At 39.0% G+C, this 23495-nt stretch overlaps 1 protein-coding gene across 1 annotated transcript in view; it reads right to left on the bottom strand.

The window, feature by feature from the left end:
- LOC103040661 (astrotactin-2) overlaps positions 1 to 23495 on the bottom strand; it is a 1082674-nt gene that overhangs the window by 678415 nt on the left and 380764 nt on the right. The gene's annotated exons all lie outside the window — the stretch shown is intronic.

The following is a 23495-nucleotide window of genomic DNA, read 5'->3' as shown; positions in this document are numbered from 1 at the left end:
TACCAGTACTAGTGACTCCTACTAATACTGCAATTGCTACTACTACTCTCAGTAGCGTCTGCCAAATGTAATGTAATGTAATTTAGTACTAGTTATTCCTACAATGACTGCTTTTTCTACTATTACTACTACTGCTCCTACTAGTACTCGTCCTATATAATCCTACTTCTACTACTACTCCTAATAGTACCAGTACTAGTTACTCATACTACTACTGCTATTGCTACTACTCCTACTAGTATTCGTTACTCCTACTGCTACTTCTACTACTTTTACAACTACTACTCCTACTAGTACTAGTCCTATATAATCCTACTTCTACTACTACTCATAATAGTACCAGTACTAGTTACTCATACTACTACTGCTATTGCTACTACTCCTACTAGTATTAGTTACTCCTACTGCTACTTCTACTAGTACCAGTCCTATTTACTCCTAATGCTACTTCTACTACTACTAATACTACTCCTACTAGTACCAGAACTAGTTACTCCTAATACTACCACTGTTTTTGCTATTACTAATATTCCAACTAGTGCTAATACCAGTATTGGTTACTTCTACTACTACTGCTACTACTACTGATATATCTACTACTACACTTACTACTACTAATACCCTTACTAGTTACTCCTAATACTACTGCTATGGCAACTTCTACTACTACTACTACTACTACTATTACTATTACTAGTCAGGTCTTCGTCTGTTCACATATATGACCAACTTTTACTTTTACAAGAAACTGTCTCAGAAATGGTTTTATACTGATGGACTGGGTCTCACTGGTCAAATTGAATTGTTTCGCTTTTTAAAAGCATTATATTGGGAAATGGTGTTTTCTTATCAGCCAGGCTCCAGTGTAATAACTTCATAAGGGCTGCTACTGGTGGCTCAACACCTGAGCATGTTCTTTGGCTCCAGTCTCAGTAATGTAGCTGCTGATGTGTAGCTGTTTTGGCCCTGGGCTAGAGCTAGCTGATGTTAGCGAGTGCAGCAGCGGTGCACCGGCACACCGGCCTCAGCTGCTTGTACCTGTTATGCCCTGTAATAAATTGGTGCATGTTATGTTGGGTCGATGATCAATCAGCGAGTGCCAAAATGGAGCATGTGTACAGCCCACGGCCATAACCCCGCCCACCACCCCGACATACTGTAGAGTCAGCAGAGTCCTCCATTCAGGTTACGCTTCCAACAGAGAGGAGAAAGCAGGATGAACACTGAGCCCAACAGCCCAACAGCCACATATAAGGGATTTAGGATGAGTTCAGAATTCAAAATTTACCATTTTACAGCAGGAAATAGAGGAAGAGAGCGATTTTATTGTACCTGCTGAATGCATTCTGTTTTCAGAATAATTTTGCAAATATTACAGCAATACCCCTCTTTTAATAAAACAAAACAACACTTCTCTGCTGCAAATGGAAATGTCAGCTCTGTTTTTTCGAGCTCCTGAATAATTTGGCTGAAGACTGAGTGAATGCATTACAGCTTACATGACCAGGGCTGAATAAATAAAAGATCAGAACATTTAAAAAAAAAGTCGCAAATAAAGCCTGATACATTGATATAAAACAAAAAAAAATACCATGCATTGTTTAAATTAGGGCACAAACAATACACATTGCACAGCTTGAAACGAGCAAAAGGCATGTACTAATTCTCTTAATTAATCATGGGTGTGGTTACTTTCGGGCGTAACGTTAAATAAACCAATCAGTGTGTCAGTTGCCTCACATTCCCTTTAAGAACCGGATGAGCTCTGACTTTGGCACGTTCGTATCTTAACAGCGCAGCGCTTTTGTGCATCTCAGCAGAGACAGATACTGATATAATACTCATATAAGGGAACAGTAATGTTATTTTATTCTTTATTCTGTTTATTGTTGAGTTAAAATTCTGGTTTAGGAATGGACTCTGATGATTGACTGTTGACTGTCAGGGTTTTAATCAGTCAGTGGAGCTCCTGTGTTTATTTTCCACCACCAAAATATATAGAAACACTGCATAAATTTACAGTACCTGAACACACCTCACTTCCAGACCACCACACCAAACCATCAGTGTAGATTTATTCCTGAACTCTGATGCTATTTTAACAGCGCAGGGGCAAGATGTGAAAATAGACTGTTGACGGGGTGTAAGATAGCAATGAGCATCACAAAGCACCTTGCTCAGGGTGTACGATAGGGCCTTCTGACTTAAATGCGTAAGAAAAATATGACCAAATAAATATGATGAGTTTAAAGTGGCCATTAAGTAGAGTAGCAAATATCTAGACTTATAGATTTATAACTAGATTACATTTACATCATATATACTACTTTATATATATAATACAGTGTATGTAACTACCTCCACCATGTCTGGAAGCTCTAGCTTTACATCCACACATACCACAGTTCCATTATCACTGTTTATTAAAAGGTTTTGAGTTAAAGTGGAGGAGTAAATACGATTTGTTTAGTTATAAAAACTCCGCCAGTTAAAGTAGTTCCATTGCTGCTCTGTGTGTAGCTGCGCTGTTTGGCTTGTAGGCGCTGCATTGTTGCTAGGTTACCTGTATGTGGCAGAGTAATACATGGAGAGCTTCGGTTACAGTGCATTACCGGCTGATAACGGCACTCATAGAATGCCTCTTAGCCAATCACATTTCAGGGTCAAAACTGACTGTGGTATGATCTGGATTAGAACATTACTCAAATATTCACTATTCACTGTATACCTGTAACTCTACCTCTTCACTACTTTACTTTAACTGATGCTCTCAAACACTTTATTAAGAGACAAGAAATTCAAGTTATTAACTCTTGATGAGTTCTGCACAGCTGTCAACTGTTATCTGGTGATCTGTTTACTTTCGGTTTCTGCGGCTGGTTACTCTGATAAAATTATCCTGTGCAACAGAGAAAACTCTTGCTCTTCCTTTCCTGGGGCAGTCCTAATGAGTGCCAGTTTCACCATAATTAACATTTTTTACGTTTTTTTTTTTTTTTTTTTTGATGGGACTGCACTTGAGGATATTTTTAAAGTTCTTGAAATTCTTCTTTTTCGAATTGACTTTTATTTACTTAGTTTATTATTATTTACTTAGTTGAATGAATGAATTCCAGGCGATTAATACAAAGTTTCTTTGATTTTTAGCAAATTGGAAACCTCTGGAATATAATCAAGAGGAAGATGAATGATCACAAGCCATCAAACCAAACTGAACTGCTTGAATTTTTGCACCAGGAGTAAAGCAGCATAAAGTTATCCAAAAGCAGTGTGTAAGACTGGTGGAGGAGGACATGATGCCAAGATGCATGAAAACTGTGATTGGAAACCGATTATTGATTTCTGAACTCTGAAGTGCTAAACTGAAGTGCTCTCTTTTTTTTTCTAGAGCTGTATATATTTAGATTTTTTTTTTATTTTAGTCAGGAAAGCATAACACTACCCCACTGAGTCTGTGTGTTTTGTAGCACAGGTTTTCAGATCTAGTCTCAGCCTTTTGTCCAATCAAAGTGAAGGACCTCCAGTCTGTCCGCACCTGTCCGATCGCCGCAGCTAGCCAAAGCACTGCTGTCAGCGAGACAGAAGAAGCTGAGGTGAAAGCACCATCTCCTTTCATCGCCTCCACAGCGCTCTGTCTCCATCACCGTCCCCCCGTCCCCCCATCCCACTGTCCTCACCACGCCGCCTCCAGACCCAGCAGCTGAGGGCTCAAGATGATTCATCCGCCGGCTTTGCGCCCATCTGACGCCGCCAGCTCCCGCCAAACGGCCAGAAACCTGCTATCAAACTGATGTTCAGCCCCGCTAATGAAGAACAGCACACAGTGGCAGCAGGAGAGCGGCAGGAGTGGCAGGAGAGCAGCCACAGGCACTCCAGCCACTTCTGAATCAGAGTGCTGCGGCTGCAGTACGGAAATCACCGCACCGAGCACTTTAAGCATTAAAGCAAACACTTAGCGTAGCATAGCTACGAGACATTTTAATAGCTTTATTACGTTACTGCGTTTATCTACTTCCGCTTTTTTCCCATTAGGATTAGTTAAAAATCCCAGACGGAAATCGATGCAAAGTGTCTGCTGAGCTAAAAGCAGTTTTATGACATTTTTATCTATAGAACTGGACAAAAAAGACATTAGGTAGCTAAAATATTAGCTTTTAGACTATTAGCCTTCCCTAGCGACACGCTGATTGGTGTATTTCACGTTACGCCCAAAATTAACCACACCCATGATTTATTTAAAATAATTAGTACATCTTGTACTTTTCCCATCGTTACGATAGCAAAGTCACACGGACATGTGGTTGACGGCTCGCTTATACTGCCCCTAGTGAAAAAAAGTAGATTAAAGTACATTAAGCATTATTATGCTATAGTGCACTAAAGTGTTTTCTTGTAGACACTTTATTATTAATCAGTATATTTAAAGAGTGATAAAATGGAATAACTTTTTCTGTACTTATTCTACTTTAATTACAGTATAAAAATAGTACAAAATCTTACTTAAAGTGTGCTTAATTGTACTAAAATGGAACTATTTTAAATATACTTAAGAAACATTTAAACATTTAAACTACTTCATGTATGTTTATAACCCCATATTTTAAATATGCTTACAGTAAAATTATAATAATATTTAATGAGTAGAGTTTTACTATAACTATATCATTATTTATTATACACCAGGTATATTATATTAGAAATGTAATAAAAATTGATGTTTTATATATATGTGATCTATTTATATTACATTAGAGTACAAATATATATGCTTCTTGTTCCTGTCTTTTGTAAGTAGCACACTTCTAGTAAATACTTCATTGGGTATAAAAATATATATTTTAATATACTGTACTACTACAATTTTTAGCATGTTACAAATTTAGTTAAATTGTTTTTAAATTAATAGTAGTAATTTAATTTACTTGCTAAAAAAATACACGATATATTGTATTGCAACATCTATTTTTTAATACACTTTGCTAAAAATTTACAAAATATACATATAAAGCTCAGAGAGACCTACCGTATTTCACAAAAAAAAGGATAAAAAGGATTTTAGTGGTCTTTTAGAGACTTTTAACTCAGGTTATATTTATCTTGTATTAACATGTGTTTGATAATCTGTTTTTAACCCTTGTGTGGTGTTCGGGTCTGTGGGACCCGTTTTCATTTTTCATCAAATGATACTAAAAAAATATTTTTTTCTAACTCAAACTCATTGGCATTTTTGTGAAAAACATATATCAAAACACATTTTCGATAAACACACACTGTACACCCCCCACCCCCCCCCCCCCAAATGTGTTGAAACTAAACAAAGTTTCTACTCATATCTTGAGTTTAATTCATTTTCTTTTACATTTTATTAAAAAACTAATAAAAAAAAGAGTAGCACTTTTTAAAAGAAATGTAACATAAGAAAGGTAAAGGGCAAATATTAACCATGTAAGCTGTTTATATTGCTTGCAATTTAGGTGAAGCAAGCATGTGTAAAGCATTTTAATGTAGAATTGCTTAATTTTGCTGAATTAAATACAAGTAACAAAGTAAACGAGTAACAAAAATATGAACACCACACAGGGGTTAATAGGAGAAACGTCTATGACGAAGTTAATCTCCAAATGAGACCTAAGTGAGAATCCTAAATATGTCTCCTGAGACCACAGAGATCAATTTTTGAGAAAAATTAAATTTCCTATGGGTGAAGCCATTAGCCTCTTCCAGTGTAGAACAAAATGTTCTTTTCTCATAATTTACAGTATCTCTACAAAAAGCTCTTAACTACTTATCCTCATATCCTCTTTTCTCCTCAGTGTGGAAACAATTCAGAAACCTGTGATCCTTCATTAACAGAACAACGAGATCTGCTTTAGCTCTCCTGAGACTCTTACTAAAAAAAATCACATTTCCTCTGGGAGTCTGCTGCTTCAAATGTTACAAAAAAAGGATAAAAACAGTGACAATGTGACGGGATGCTCTATAATATCAACTATTATATAAAACTCATCTAAAAATAGTCATGCAAGAGCTCAGCTTGGCATTGCTACTCGAATATAATTGATTTTATCAGCCCTATCTACTGTTTTAGCATTATATATTATAACTCTTTTAACTTATAACTATACTTTGATTTAAGGTATATCATCATTTAAAGTGCATTAAATTGTTAAGCATGACATTTTCAAACATTCATTCACAGTTTATTCAATTTTGTAAAACAATACCTATCATATATTTCATTTAGTGTGATGTAATGTCCTACAGTGCAACATACATTAAAGAACCACCCTTTAAAAATGAACCACAGGACACTGACTACAGGACAATGCTCAAAGGACATTTCCCACAATACCCTGCCCTCAGGACACTACTCACAGGAGGCTTCTTACATGATGTTGCCCACAGGACACTGACTACAGGACATTGGCCACAAGATGTTGACCACAGGACACTGACAACAAATCAATGCTCACAGGACAATGCTTACGGGATGTTGTCCACAGGACAATGCTCACAGGATGCTGTCCAGAGGACAATGCTCAAAAGAAGCTGCCCACAGGACAATGCTCCCAGGACGCTGTCCACAGGACAATGCTCAAAAGACGTAGCCCACAGGACAATGCTCACTGGACGCTGCCCACAGGTCAGTGCTCTCAGGATGCTACCCACATGTCAGTGCTCGCAGGATGCTGTCCCACAAGACACTGCTCACAGGATGCTGTCCAGAGGACAATGCTCAAAAGACGCTGCCCACAGGACAATGCTCGCAGGATGCTGCCCACAGGTCAGTGCTCGCAGGATGCTGTCCCACAGGACAATGCTCGCAGGATGCTGCCCACAGGTCAGTGCTCGCAGGATGCTGTCCCACAAGACAGGATGCTGTCCACAGGACAATGCTCAAAAGATGCAGCCCACAGGACAATGCTCGCAGGATGCTGCCCACAGGTCAGCGCTCGCAGGATGCTGTCCCACATGACGATGCTCACAAGACACTGCCCATAGGTCAGTGATTACACGATGCTGCCCACATGTCAGTGCTCGCAGGATGCTGTCCCACAAGACAATGCTCACAGGATGATGTCTACAGGACAATGCTCAAAAGAAGCTGCCCACAGGACAATGCTCACAAGACACTGCCCACAGGTCAGTGCTCGCAGGATGCTGTCCCACAAGACAATGCTCACTGGACGCTGCCCACAAGATATTGCTCGCAGGATGTTGACCACAGAAGGCTGCCTACAGGATGCTGCCAAAGGAACTAACTACAGGACAATGCTTACAGGACGCTGCCCACAGAACAAGGCTCACAGGATGCTGTCCCACAGCACAATGCTAAAAAAGACCCTGCCCACAGGATAATGCTCACAGAATGCTGCCCACAGGACAATGCTTGCCGGATGTTGACCACAGAATGCTGCCTACAGGATGCAGCCCACAAGACACTGCCCACAGGACACTGCTCACACAACACTAACTACAGGACAAAGATTATAGGACACAAGTCACAGACCACAGAATGCTGCCTACAGGATGCTGCCCAAAGGAACAGACTACAAAATGCTGCTCACAGGACACTGCCCACAGAACACTGATTACAGGATGCTGAAAACAGAACACGCCCCACAGGACACTGCTATCTACAGGACATTTTTCACATGTGAAGTGACATTACCAAGACCAAACCAAGAATTGTCAAAAAGAGCATCTAGAAAACTTTCTAGGAATGCTAACTGTAACATTTGGAAACCTAAACAACAGTTGTTAGCACATGCATACAGATGCACGATTAAATTCATACATTAGCTATTAGCATCAGTACTTATAACGTATAATAATAGCATTATACAGTGTAATATCATGTTGTAGCTCTAATGTTTAGGTTGTCCTGAATTCCCTCGTTCCTCCCACCAGTCTGGCCACCGGTCACAGAGCCAAAGGCGAAGCTAATGGCGTCTGAATAATCCGAGTCCCGCCAGTCAAACACTCAGAGCGCATACAGATGGAAATTGACACTACAGTCATTAATGCAGACCAGCGTCCGCATCTGCCATCATTAGAGCAGCAGAGGGGTAACGAGAGTCTACCCGACGCTCTACAGCTACCATCTACTGCCACTTTAATCACCAGGTTATTAAAACCACAAAAAAACGAGGCAGCTGGGGATGAATCGATAGGGCAATTGGGAAGCCAGAAGACGAATAAAAAAAAATAAAAATCTAGAAAACACTTCATGAGGTCTGGGATTGGACAGCGTTCCAGGCGGCTATGCCGGAAAAGTGTCTGAGGGTGCATTAAGGTTAATTAGATATGGAAGCTTCCCTCTGTAATCTTGTCGGAGTTGGAGTTATGTAAGGAGATGCCGGGGATTACTGCGGGAAAATTTCTCCATCAGGTAATTCTGGGTAATTAAGAAGGGAGAGACAATCTGTGCTGAAGTCGCTGATGGCGGTGCGAGACGTGGTGCAAACCAGCGAAGCTCTGGGCATAGACACATGTTCTTCAACAGGAGGCATAAAGCTGGATTATATATCTCATATAACGGGATATAAACGTTTTAAAAGGAACCCGAAACATAGAGACCTATTTTACACCCTGCACGAGGTGCATCACAATGTTTATTGCTATCTTACACCCCAGCAACTGTCTGTTGCAACGCCTTCTGCTGCCTGCTTCGTTTAAATAGCAACAGTGCTTGTCAAAACATCTACGAGGTGTGTTCAGATAGATAGAGATAGATAGATAGATACTTTATTGATCCCCGAGGGGAAATTCTTGACATCCAGCAGCAGGTGTGTATAGTACACAAAGTTACAAAAAGATAAAAAAAAAAAAATAAAAAAAAATAAAAAAAAAAATATATATATATATATATATATATATATATATATATATATATATATATAAATGATACATATAAATACAACAAAATAAAAAATAAAATGAAATTATAAAAGTACAGTCTTTAGTGTGTGTGTGATGTAAAATGGAGGTAGTGCAGTTGAACACAATAGACAGCGAATACCAGTTGATGATAAGGATAACTGATGTCCGCCATACAGAAAGTGCAAATACAGTTATATAATAATTTAAATTTAGCAGTGCAAATGATACGTAAACAGTAGATGAATGAACTAGTGAATGAACTACTAGTGCAAAATAGGGTAGAACTATAAAAATAGTGTTATGGGCATCAGCAAGATAGTGTGACCATAGATGGGGGTATGTCCATGGTGTGGCCAGAATTGCTGGAAAGAAAAGGTGTCACAGAGTCTTCAGTTTGCTGTGCTGAGATGAGTTGAAAAGTCTTATGGCCTGAGGGACAAAAGACTTCCGGAGTCTGTCGGTGGAGCAGGACTGGGACAGCAGTCTGCCGCTGAATGAGCTCCTCTGCCTGGTGATGGTGCTGTGCAGAGGGTGGTGAACATTGTCCATGATGTTCAGCAGCTTGCTGAGGGCTCTCCTCTCTGCCAGTGGTGTTAAGGACTCCAGCTCTAGTCCCAACACAGAACCAGCTTTCCTCACCAGCCTGTTCAGTCGTCCAGCGTCCCTCTTGCTGATGCTGCCTCCCCAGCACAGTATTGCTATCTTGGCAACAGACAACACAGGTGCTTCACTGACTGAATACAACCTATAGAGAGGTCAACAGTCAGACGTTCATTGCTATCAGAATTAACGAGCGTGAACGAGCAGCTCAGTTTCCTCTGTTCATAAGTGTTGGACATGTCCAGGTAGCTGCGCCGTTAAAATAGCAATCCGCCAAAGTCAGAGCTCACCCGGGTCTTAAAGGGAATGATAAGCAAGTGACACGCTGATTATGGTTTATTTTACGTTATGCCCAAAATTAACCACACCAATGATTAATTAAGAGAATTAGTTCATGCCCTTTGCACGTTTTGAGCTGCACAATGAATACTTTTCCCATCGTTACGATAGCAAAGACACACTGACATGCCCTAAATCAAGCATGGTTCATGGTTGACGGCTCGCCCAAAAATCGCTAAAATAGAGGCCTTAGAGTTAAAGAACTAGTGTAAAAACCAGTGCAGTGTAAATGCTATAAAGCATGTAAGCCAAACATACCCTAAAATATAAGTAAAAAGGCTTGGTGGTACATATTTATCATAATTATCATTTACATATTGATAATTTTTGACAGTAAATGAATATATATCACCATTGTTAATGACCTTCTCATTCAGTATTTATATTATTTTATCTTTTTCCTACATAGTAAATGAATAGTGAAGTGATCCAGACTATGAAGGAACATATAAGGAATCATGTAGTAACTCAAAAGTGTCAAATAAACCAAAATACGATAATATGATAATGTTAAGCATAGGGGATCTTAGTATCTGGGAAGCTGTTAACTTGCAGTTTCTGAGGCTGGTAACTCTGATAAAGTTATCTTGTAGAACTGAGGAAACTCTTGCTCTTCCTTTCCTGGGTTGGTCCTGATGAGTGCCAGTTCCATCATTGTGATGTTTTTGATGGTCTTTGCGACTTCACTAGAGGATACTTTTAAAGTTCTTGAAATTATTATTTTTTTTCTTTACTTCTACTTTTCTTTTTTTCTTTTCTTTACTTTCTTTTTACGGTCTTAAGCGCTGCCACTATGATCGTGAGATTGCTGATTCCAATCCTGGTCATGCAGCTGGGCATCATCTGCCGGAGCCCAGAGAGAGCACAATTGGTACAGAAGATGGCGCTCTTTCCCCTCATCACTCCTAAGGTGATGTGGATCAGCTCAAGGCTGCGTCTGTGAGCTGATGTATCAAAACCCAGTCGTTGCGCTTTCCTCCGAGCGTTAGCGCTGTGATGCTACTCGGCAATCAGTGCAAAAAGAGGCGGAGTCTGACTTCACATGTATCGGAGGAGGCATGTGCTAGTCTTCACCCTCCTTGCGATGAGGATATACAGCCAAGTAGCAGCTGAAGAGGGTTGACACGATAAAATAAATAAATAAATAGAGCTATTATTCACTGTATACCTGTAACTCTACCTCTTCACAACTTTCAACTGATGCTCTCAAACACTTTATTAAGAGACAAGAAATTCAAGTAATCATTAACTCTTGAGGAGTTCAGCACAGCTGTTAACTGAAAGCCTGAATTCCAGGTGATTCTACCTCATAAAGCTACCAGCAGAAGCTGCTCATGAGCTGGATATTCAGCATGTTTGTTTTTTTTTATGTTTTAAATATCAGGGTTTTAAACAGGTTTGCAACATTTTAATCTGGGTATTTTTCACTCAAACCAAAAAGTCAACAGCTCTAAAAACAACACGTATGAAAGCCAGCTGTCTCCTTTGGAAGGGCAGGTGTCACCCAGTCAACTTCTACAAAGGTCACGTTCTACAGCTAGACGCGTGACAGTCTGCAGCCGGACGTCCATGTGTTCCTCCATGTGCTGATATTTAATCTTCGTTCCGTGGCATTTCTCCTCCTGCTCGGCTGAAAATATGGAGTTTGAGTAATTCTTGGACGTCCTCTAAAGCTCCAGTGCCCAAATGGCTGGGCTGAATGACAGAGGAAGGACGCTGAAATCAGGCAGTGCTCTGACTTTTATCACTCTGCCCAGCAGTGGACGCACCGGGGGTCAGTCTGGTATTAAAGGCTTCGTTCTGTAGGAAACTATTAGGGACGGTTTGCACTTGGTCCATTTGACCTTCAGATTTGTCGTGGTCCTGCTGATCAGACGAACATCTTCAACATTTTTCAAATAGACTTCATTATAGAAAAGGAGAAGAAATAACAGGGCTGGAGTCGAGGCAGGGAAGAAAGAATTCATTAAATGTGCTAGATGTAAATGTGTGAATTAGATATGAATGGAAAATGTCCATTTACTGTAAAGGTACACTGCAAAAAAAAAAAAAATAATAATTGTACCAAGTGATTTTTTCTTATTTGAACTCAAGAAGTGTTATTTTCTTCTCTACTAAGAGTTTTTGTTATACTAAGCATTTGGTAGGTATAAAAATATTGTGCTTATTTTAGGAATAATTATCTTAATGAGTCTTGATTAGGATTTCCACTTTATTTTAAGTAATTTAAACTCAAAATAAGCAGAAAAATCAGTGATTTTTACTTGATTTAAGTGCTATTTTACTCATTTTAAGACTTTGTGATTCAAGCTTATTTTAGGAAATCTTACTTACAAAATTATACTTTGCTTACCCCATTAGGAGATTTATTTATTTTTTTTTTTTTTGCTTAAAATAAGCATATATGTCTTATTTTACATATGTCTTGTCTATTTATACAGTAACCTTAAACTCTTAAAACGTGTTTCAGTGATTTTTGATTCATCACTATAAAATGTTCTGCATTGTAAATTAATACGAAACTCACCCAAACTACGAAGAAAAACATAAGGAATCATTTAGTAAACTAAAAAAAAAAAAACGAACAAGAATAAGTTTGATATTTTACATTCTTCAAAGTGTTCACCTGGAATTCAGGCTTTCAATTAACAGCTGTGCCGAACCCATATTATGAGAAGCAAGAACTACTCAACTCCAGGGGTTGGACAATGAAACTGAAACACCTGTCATCATTTTAGTGTGGGAGGTTTCATGGCTAAATTGGAGCAGCCTGGTGGTCAATCTTCATTAATTGCACATTGCACCAGTAAGATCAGAGTGTGAAGGTTCAATTAGCAGAGTAAGAGCACAGTTCTGCTCTAAATATTGCAATGCACACAACATTATGGGAGACATACCAGAGTTCAAAAGGACTCAAGAGTACAAATTGTTGGTGTACGTCTTGCTGGCGCATCTGTGACCAAGACAGCAAGTCTTTGTGATGTATCAAGAGCCATGGTATCCAGGGTAATGTCAGCGAGATACCACCAAGAAGGACCAACCACATCCAACAGGATTAACTGTGGACGCTGTAAGAGGAAGCTGTCTGAAAGGGATGTTCGGGTGCTAACCCGGATTGTATCCAAAAAACATAAAACCACGGCTGATCAAATCACGCAGAATTCAATGTGCACCTCAACTCTCCTGTTTCCACCAGAACTACCAACCCCTGTAAGTAAAGAAAAAATAATGAAGGTCAGTCAATCTAAAAAGAAGAATTTAAAAAACTTTGATAGTATCCTCAAGTGCAGTCACCCAAGACCATCAACAATGCTATGATGAAACTGGCTCTCATCAGGACCAGTGTAGCAGATGAAAATAATGTTATATTTTTTTGTATTTGTAATTCGTTTTTGTTATTAATTTCACAGAAATTCCCCCTTTCTTTTTCATTTTTACTTATAGAGTTCTTTACTGTTCTGTATGGCAAATGGGAGTACGTATACCTTTTGTCTATTCTGAGCACCCGTAGTCCTGCCTCCTATTGTCGCGTTGGCGCTATTTTCTCCTCAGTCTGCAGTGAACTTGACTGAGAGAGGTATGCTGTATAGTGCTCTACATAAAATGTTCATTTTGATGATTTAAAACAGTAATTTCATGAGCATTTCTAATATATTCTGACACTAAGAGCCTAGCGACATGTACTATGGTGCTGCTAGTAGTATTTTTTCAGTTTTAAAACATTTTTGTTAAAGAGCAAAGTTGCACTGTGTTTAGCGGGCAGTATGCGCCCTCTACTGGTTTGTTGGCAATACAGCTTCCTAGCTTTTGAGCCTAACTATTATGCTGGCTTTCTTTTCGTGTTAGGCATTCCCTGTTGAAGCTATTGAGACCAAAATCTGTATCTACTTTGCTCTATATGCTTTTTATATAGGTGAGTACTTCCATAGCCATTTTAGTTGATTTTAGTGGATGTACTGTGTATATAAAATGGAGGATGCCATTTTGTTTTATTGTTTCTTCTTTTTTTTTGTTGTTTGTACTAGAAATGGAAAAAAAACATTCAGTAATTCAGTTGATATATTTTGAAATAACAGAACTTATTACCAAGAAGTGGTTGTAGTAGCTACATGTGTTGAAATAAATACTGAATCTATAAAACTATAACTATATATATATATATACATGAATATTAGTTTATTATTGCATAAGCATATCACTAAAGTGTTGAATATTATAAGGGTATTTTAATATTGGTTTTTGTTGACATTTGGGATATTAATGTCGTAAATAAGTGATTTTATAATAATGATGATTATTATTATTTTTTATTATTATTATTATTAATAGTATTTAAATATATGTATTTTATTTTCATACACATGTATTGTGAGTCTGCAGTGAACTTGACTGAGAGAGGCATTCCCTGTTGAAGCTATTGAGACCAAAATCTGTATCTACTTTGCTCTATATGCTTTTTATATAGTGAACTTGACTGAGAGAGCCTGCAGAGAACTTGACTGAGAGAGGAGAAACAAATACACAGACTGAAGCTGATTCCGGTGTCCTGAGTTTTATTCCATACACACACAACGCAGAAGAGGGTAGCAGCAGAGTTCAGACCGGCTACACCAGCTCAGGAAAGGAAGAAAAAAAAAAAGCTGGGACAGTAAAATATAAATGTGTGAAAATCAGTGTGTAAAGGTTTCAGTGTGTAAAGGACAAGGCACAATCTTTCTCAAGCTCTACACTACAGAGTTACATTCACTAATACCACTTAGAACAGAAACCTTACGTTCACCATATTCTACAAAACCAATATATATATATTCATATATGCTTAATAACCTTTAACAACATAGAAATACATAGAGATACATTATCATTTGTTTACTTAGTTTAAAGTTTATATATCCTCCTGAGACCCGGACTTTAGCTTGGTGTGCATTTTTAATTTGTTCTATCTATTTAGAAGTACCTAACAAGTATAAAAAAAATATAGAAACTTAACTCTCTCTTTGTATAGGAAGCGTTTTTGCAAAAAAAAAAACAAAAAAAAAAACAAAACAAAAAAAAAACATGCCATTTGGGATCAGAAGGACCCAATTAGTCCAAAAACTATTTTTTTTTTCTTTTTACGTAAAGTAAAAATCTATGATCTATGATCATTTTTACCTGGCTGTACAAACTTTTGACTGGGATTGTCATGTGACCACTAAATAGTACGGGCAGTGTCTCCATATAAGGCTAAAGGGTCAACGTTTAAAAAAACAATTAGTATCATGGTGCAGAGAAGCAGAAATGGAATGTCCTCAAATGAGGACGCTGGGTCTTAATATATATAAATGATGCCCACATTTTAATCATTCACCTGTGTAACCTTTGTTATATCTAAAGATTAAGAGATATTCATTAACAATAGCGATGCAAACTGTTTATTTCAAACTCTTTTGACTACGTAAATCCAACAATATCCCGATTAAAACCTGAACAAAGAGTACAATCTCCTTACCCATTCTTCCCCTAATGTGAATCTTCTTCACTGTTCAAGACAAAGACATGGCCTGATCACAAAGATCTGTTGTTCTTTTGTCTGAACTACAAAAGAACTCGCAAATATGGAGAGACAGTAAAGCCCAAACAAAAGATTTTGGCCCTGAAACTCTTGAAAGTCTCAACTCTGAAGTCCAGTTCTCCCAACTGGCTACAGAGAGTGTGCTCTTTATTCCCCTGCCTATTTCACTTCATCCTTGAAGTCATTGATCGCTCGTATTGATCAGTTAAATCTGGTTCGTCTTGCTCGGACACCCGACTCCAATTAGCCGCCTTAGTGTAAATCAGAATAATTAGCGAATCGCTCATCTTACTCTCGCCCAGTCCGTATTGATCTTCATTCATCTTTGTGTACGTTAGCATGCATCAAGCCGGACAACAAGAGTAATAATAGATTAGTTTCAGATATGCTGAGTATTATTTTAGCTGTGGATTCCAATCTCCATGGGCCAGTTGTTAAAAAAATGTAATCTGGATCAAAATTATCCATATTTGGTAATCCAATTTTTTGCTATCCAGAATCAGGTGATCTGTCTTACTTTTAAGACAGTTTTTCAAAGCAACATTGGATTAGATCACCCTGATCCAGATACACAGTTTTCAGTATTACCTAATCCGGATTACCAGCTATCTACACTGTAAACCCATACATTGTTTGAACTCAAATGATTTAAGCCTGTTTTACATAAAATTGGAGATTTCTAAACAATACTCAACTATTTTGAGTTAGTTAAACATTTGTGGGCACATATACTGTACTATTCAAACTGAGATCTTTGAGTTGAACCAACTTATTATAATAACTGAGTTTAGTCTGTTGTGGCAGCTTCTTTTCATTGGCTTCTGTCACAATCTATTTGCATACTGGGTGTGTCCAACAGTTTCTGACAGACACTCACCATCAGTGTGTAGTGATTCCCCCTGGGCTACCTTAGAAATACATTTATATTGTATGCTAACTCAAGTTTTAATTCCCCATTACTTAAAAAAAGTGAGAAAATCAGCCGCCTTTAAAAAGTTAAGTAAACTCAACTTATCCGGTCTTACAGTATAACAAATACAAAAATTAAATCATATCGAATGCATCTTAAATAAAAAACGTCCAAAAGTTAACAAGATACTCCGGGTTCTTCATATGAGAAAGAGAGACCTTGTTAGAGGATATCAGAGACCTGTTGGTCTTAAGGGGAACTAGCAGTTTATGTATTTAATGTATTCTGGTGCATCGCCATGTAGAGCCTTAATAATGTCAGTAATGCTCTAATCCATATTATGAGAAGCAAGAACTACTCAACTAAGTAAAGAAAGAAAAATACTTTTAGAAAAAATGAAGGTCAGTCAATACGGAAAAAAAAAGAAATCCAAGAACTTTGAAAGTATCCTTAAGTGCAATCACCTCAAATACCATCAAAACAATTATAGTGATGAAACTGGCTCTCATCAGGACCACCCCAGAAAATGGAAGAAACATCAGAAAAGGTTTGTACCGTAAGAAGTATGGTAATTGCGTGAGATACTCTAATACTAATTTCTATCTTACACACAGACAACAGTCTATTTTCACGTCTTGCTCCTGCGCCATTAAAATAGCGCCATTTAGGTGTTTAAGGAGAAATATATCTACACTGATGGGTGTGGTGGTCTGGAAGTGAGGTGTGCTCAGGTAAATTTCTAGGAGGAGCTCCACTGACCGATTAAAACCCTGACAACAGTCAACAGTCAGCCGCCCAATCCTATCTTAGCCATGCTGGAGCATTAAAACTCCCCTCCCTGCACTGGTAATATTCCAATGTGCCAAAGTCAGAGCACCCCTGGTTCTTAAAGGGAATGACAACTGGCACACTAATTGGTTTATTTCACATTAGGCATGCATTTTGTACCCTCACAATACCAAAGACACACAGACAGTTGCTAAATACAGCTTTTATAGCTACTTTCTTATCTAGAGTGATTCTCATTTTCGGTGAGTTTGGACCACTCATTCCTAGAGATGGGAGGCTCATTGTTCAGATCATAATCTTACTTTTAGATGGAAGTACAGACTTTGTGTATGAATGACGAAATCCAGTACAGTCAGAGTTATGCGCTTCTGTTTTTTACTGGCTTTTAAACCATATCACTCCTAACCAGATACCCCTCTTGAGAGTCCAACACTGTGCAATTGACCAGTGTGCTATAGATCGCTAAATTAGGACCCTATGGGTACATTATTGGTCGTTTACAGCAATTGGACATCAATTCCTGAAAAGATGGCAAGATATAAACGCAGTATGAGTTGAGAGTCTATGACTATGATGCCCATGCCACCTCCCTGCCCATCATACACTGTTCCTCCTCAATCTTCGCCAGCCGTGACTTCCATCCACCCAGTCCAGCCCATGCCAAAAAGTCCCGAAAGGTGCCGGAAAGAGGCCAGAAAGTCCCGAGACGTAGCATGTTCTCTCGCCTCTTGTGCTTCTGACTGACACTCAATGGCCTTCATCATCAATCATCTATTGGTGAGCTTCACGGAGTACCTGCCCCGTCTCCATATTCCTGTCCACATGATCAATGCCCACACTGTTCACTTTTGTCACATTTTAATCTGTGGAGGGGAGCCCGGGCGAGATTGCCGGCTCTGAAAGCTCCGTCGCGGCTGTAAATTACGGTGCGGGAGGAGGTGGAGGAGGGGGGCGGAGAGAGAGAAAGGTGCTGAGTACCTTATTGCTGCAGATTAAACTGTAGAGGAGGGGAAGGGTTTTTCAGAAATGAATCAGAAAGAGAGGAATGAAGCAGGGAAGGAGGTGCAGAGAGGACGTGTATTAAGCCAATATGAACCGTGGGCCGAGGTCCATACATTCAGAAATAAAGCAAAAAAAAAAATAAAAAATCAAATTTTCCCTTCACGCAGGTTGTAGTCAATCTGCCAGAACATATGTGGTGTCCAAAGTCTGCTTCCTGAAAGTGCTGGGCCATATATCGTCCACACCATATCGGCGACATGCTATAATATGTCATCTGCTACTTTTAGAGCTAGGGCTTTCTTACTCTCTTATCTATAGTGATTCTCATTTTTGGGGAGTTTGGACCACTCATTTCTAGAGATGGAAGGCTCATCGTTAAGATCATCAGACCATCTTTTCTTTAAGATGGAAGAAATCCAGTAGAGTCAGTGTTATATGCCACTGTTTGTGCTATATCTTTATAGTCTTTATAGCTTTTTTACCATATCACCACTAACCAGACCTCAAGAGTCCACCACTCAGCCAGTACAGTAAGCATCAGAACATCACTCCTAGATGGAACTGCAGAGCTTGTGTTTAGATAAAGAAATACAATAGAGCTAGTGTTATACCTTCCTCCATGTGTTATATTTGTCAGTCAGATATTTTAATCGTATACAATTCGAACTTACATATTTATAAACTGTGAAAAACTAACATGCCTGATAGAGGAAGCTTTGAACATCCCTAAACAATCTAAATGTGCCCCTCAAAAGAACATCAATTATCCAAGTACAGTGTAAATCAGAATACTAACCAGATAACCCTCTTAAGAGTACATCACTCAGCCTAGTACAGTACAGTAAGTATTAAAACACTAGCTCAGTATAAAACAGTATCAGAACACTAAACAGATATCCCTCTTAAGAGTGCGTCACTCAGCCCAGAACAGTGAGTTTTAGCAGAGTAACTGGATTCCCTCTCAAGAGTGCATCACTCAGCCCATTTTAGTACAGTAAGTGTAAGAACACTAACTGGATATCCCTCTCAAGTGTGCATCACTCAGTCCACTACAATGAGTATCAGAACACTTTAAAGGAGCCCTCGTGTCTATGTTACCTCCTGGCTCTCTCCTTTTAGTTAGGCTGAAAACAACATGACCATGATCTCAGAGCTAAATAATATTATATTGATATATTATTATAGGCTGAAAAATGAGGTACATTATGCCAAGTCAGAAATTGTAGGTTTTGAATGATGAATTAAAACAAAACAAAATAGTAAAGTAAGTATCATAACACTAACCAGATAACCCTCTCAAGAGTACATCACTCAGTCCACTACAGCAGGGTAACACTTTCAGGGAGCACTCATGTCTATGTTACCTTCTGGCTTTCTTATTTTAGTTAGGTTGAACAACATGACCATGATCCCAGAGGTAAATACAGTTATATCAAATGCTAAAAAAACAAGGTACATTATGTCCAGTCAAAAATTTAGGTTTCAAAAGATGGTTTTTGACCAAACAAATTAGTACAGTATATTATGTATAGTACAGTAAGAATCATAACACTAACCAGATAGCCCTCTCACGAGTACATCACTCAGCCCAGTACATATATGACAAATTTTGTATCCATAAACAGATAAACAGATGCTTTTGTATTGTTTCTGTTGCTGTTTACAATTGAGTAATATCTGTTAAAGTGAAAATTTACTTTTTTAAATGCATGAAAAATGTTACGTATTTAAAAAACCTGTGAATCCTGCATATGCCGTATGTAGATAGTCCTCGTATTACAGCAGATTCAGTCGGCATCGCTCGCATGTGCTAAATAGATGCAGTGTTCGGCCAAGCAGCCATGATTTATCTCTTTCACCGCTAGCTGAAGCTGAGCTAACAGAATCTACACTGTGTGACTAGCCCCCTTTGATTCATTGTGAGGCAATGCTCGCACACACTGGGCTAACACACTTACACACACACACACTCAGACACACACACACGCGCCCGTACTGATCTTCTGAACCACAACAATGAAATTCTCAATTTGCTGGTGGCAGAGCAGCGCTGTAGAGCTGTGTTCATTCACATTTTAAAACAAAACCCCTCAGACTCGCCCAACAATCAAATCCGAACCATCAGAGGCTTCATAATTGGAGTCGTTATTCACAGTTAATGAAGTTAATGCCTTCGCTTGCGAGAGGAGCTCAAAACTTTATGGTCTGCAGCTCCAGATCTGCGAGCCATTTCTTTTTATTCCTTTCAGCATCGATTTACTCCGACACTCGATGTGTATCTATAATTGATGCGCTTCTTCAGCCATTCAGATCCCCATCCTTCATCATTCTTCGATTCAAACGCGCGCATAAATAAAATATAGCATGTGTCAGCCCTGTTTTGTCTACTAATAATTATTTATTCATGAGGAAATGGGCACGTTTTGTTTCGGAGCTGTATAAGCCTTGTGTATTGACTCTTCTAACCAGTCTACAATACTTTAGCATAAAAAAATCAATGGTGTGATTGTTATTATTAGATATTAGATATAAGCCTTTTGGTTAAGATGATATAAGGTCTGAACTGCTTTAAATAAATATGATAATGAAATAATGAATAAAAAGCTTTAAAATTGTACCATAATGCAAATTTATGCTAGGCCCAATCCAGATAGTTTGGAGCAAATGTAGTTTATACTTAGCAACTGAAAAGCTGACAAAAGTGGCATGGGCTGATTGCCATATTATACTCATCAACCGGGGTGTTGGCATATAGGAGCTAACAGCGCTAGGAACAGCGTGGCAGTTCATTCCTGTGTTATTTGTGAAAATAACAAATCAGTGTTCTATGCTTTACCCAGTAATTCAGAGGTAAGGAGCAAATGGTTAGAATTTGTCTATGGAGGAAAAACACCAGCCAAGTACAATTGAGATAGGTAGGTGTATGTTTAGAACAGTTCGGTTTAGACTAGTTAAAAGTAAAAATCCACCCCGGGGTTTTGTTCCAACTGTCCAAACTATAGGTTTACATAGGATCTCTTTTTTGCATTTTACAGAGACTCTAAGACTCTAAGGTCAGTGGCTGGACTGCACTTAGCAGGGCATTATTACACATGTTGTAAAGTAACATCTGACATTGCAAAGACTGTTATTAGTGTAAAAATGTCTTTGTATGTATTTTCAAACATTTCTAACTGTTGTTCCTCTTGTTGCCTCTTGGTGTCGCAGTGCTGTTAGCCAATCAGATGGCCACACCTCCATGGGCATTTTTTTTTTTCACGAAAAACAGCTCAAATGCCATTCATTCATACTAGAGACACAACTAGCCTTTTAAAATGAATGAAAAACTATGGAATGAGAACTTTAAACACAATTTTTTTTTTTTGCCGAAAGTTTCTTGTTATCGCCCTTATTTCCTCTACACACAGTGCCAGGTCCTATAACACTATGAGCTGCAGTGTGCACTATACAATATAAAGTAGTGCGGTTAATGCAGCCTAGAGGCCAACTGGCTGAAATCCAGAAAGCAACATAGTCAAACAAACAAGCAAACAAACAGCGAGGAGAAATCTGTGCTTCTCCGCAGTCGATCAGCCCCTCCGGTGCAGCCGGTGCAGTCAGTGCCGCGGTATTGCTTACTGTTAACCTCCCACCATTCAATAATCTCCCTCTCCCCCAAGCTCTCCTCCCTCCATCAGCTTCCTGTCTCCAGCGGTAACCGTCGCCATGGTAACGGCGCTGACTCCAGCAAGGTGTGCTCTAGATGCTGGAGGGTTTGGCAGGTCTCAGCACCACTCAAACACACGTCCGCCGAGCCGCCGGCCGAGACACGGGCACCACTCACCGCAATTAGTGCGAGAAACGATGTTAAAAGGTGGTTCCTAAGGGGTTGTTTTAAAGTTTTTAAGCAACAAATCTAGCAATTCAGGCTAGACTACTAACCCAGATGGTGCTTGATAAAATGTGTTTAAAATAATGATACTCAACTGTAGATTCAATGTTGAAACAAAGTTTAATGTTAATTAACAGTGAAAAGCTCCTCAAAATGATACTGATACTCACTGTACTATACTGAGCTGAGTGATGTACTCTTGAGAGGGAAATCCAGTTAGTGTTCTGATACTCACTGTACTATACTGAGCTGAGTGATGTACTCTTGAGAGGGAAATCTGGTTAGTGTTCTAATACTCAATGTACTATACTGAGCTGAGTGATGTACTCTTGAGAGGGAAATCCAGTTAGTGTTCTGATACTCACTGTACTATACTGAGCTGAGTGATGTACTCTTGAGAGGGACATCTGGTTAGTGTTCTAATACTCAATGTACTATACTGAACTGAGTGATGTACTCTTTAGAGGGAAATCCGGTTAGTGTTCTGATACTCACTGTACTATACCGAGCTGAGTGATGTACTCTTGAGAGGGAAATCCGGTTAGTGTTCTGATGCTCACTGTATTATACTGAGCTGAGTGATGTACTCTTTAGAAGGAAATCTGGTTAGTGTTCTGATACTCACTGTACTATACTGAGCTGAGTGATGTACTCTTGAGAGGGACATCTGGTTAGTGTTCTGATACTCACTGTACTATACTGAGCTGAGTGATGTACTCTTGAGAGGGAAATCCGGTTAGTGTTCTGATACTCACTGTACTGTACTGGGCTGAGTGATGCACTCTTGAGAGGGAAATCTGGTTAGTGTTCTGATGCTCACTGTATTATACTGAGCTGAGTGATGTACTCTTTAGAAGGAAATCTGGTTAGTGTTCTGATACTCACTGTACTATACTGGGCTGAGTGATGCACTCTTGAGAGGGAAATCCAGTTAGTGTTCTGATACTCACTGTACTATACTGAGCTGAGTGATATACTCTTGAGAGGGACATCTGGTTAGTGTTCTAATACTCAATGTACTATACTGAGCGGAGTGATGTACTCTTGAGAGGGAAATCCAGTTAGTGTTCTGATACTCACTGTACTATACTGAGCTGAGTGATATACTCTTGAGAGGGACATCTGGTTAGTGTTCTGATACTCACTGTACTATACTGAGCTGAGTGATGTACTCTTGAGAGGGAAATCCGGTTAGTGTTCTGATACTCACTGTACTGTACTGGGCTGAGTGATGCACTCTTGAGAGGGAAATCTGGTTAGTGTTCTGATACTCACTGTACTATACTGAGCTGAGTGATGTACTCTTGAGAGGGAAATCCAGTTAGTGTTCTGATACTTACTCTACTATACTAAGCTGAGTGAAGCACTCTTGAGAGGGAAATCCGGTTAGTGTTCTGATACTTAGTGTATTATACTGAGCTGAGTGAATCGCGGAAGCGCGGAAAGAGAGCCGGGATCCGCGCGAGGCTATTCCCTTGACAATAAACTGGACTACATCCGACTCCAGCGAACAACCCAGCGTGAGTTCAGAGACTGCTGTGCTTTGG

Source organism: Astyanax mexicanus, chromosome 1, assembly GCF_023375975.1.
Source record: "Astyanax mexicanus isolate ESR-SI-001 chromosome 1, AstMex3_surface, whole genome shotgun sequence".
Classification (NCBI taxonomy): domain Eukaryota; kingdom Metazoa; phylum Chordata; class Actinopteri; order Characiformes; family Acestrorhamphidae; genus Astyanax; species Astyanax mexicanus.
The sequence above is the reverse complement of the archived record's forward strand: the minus strand, read 5'-3'. Positions and strand labels throughout refer to the sequence as shown.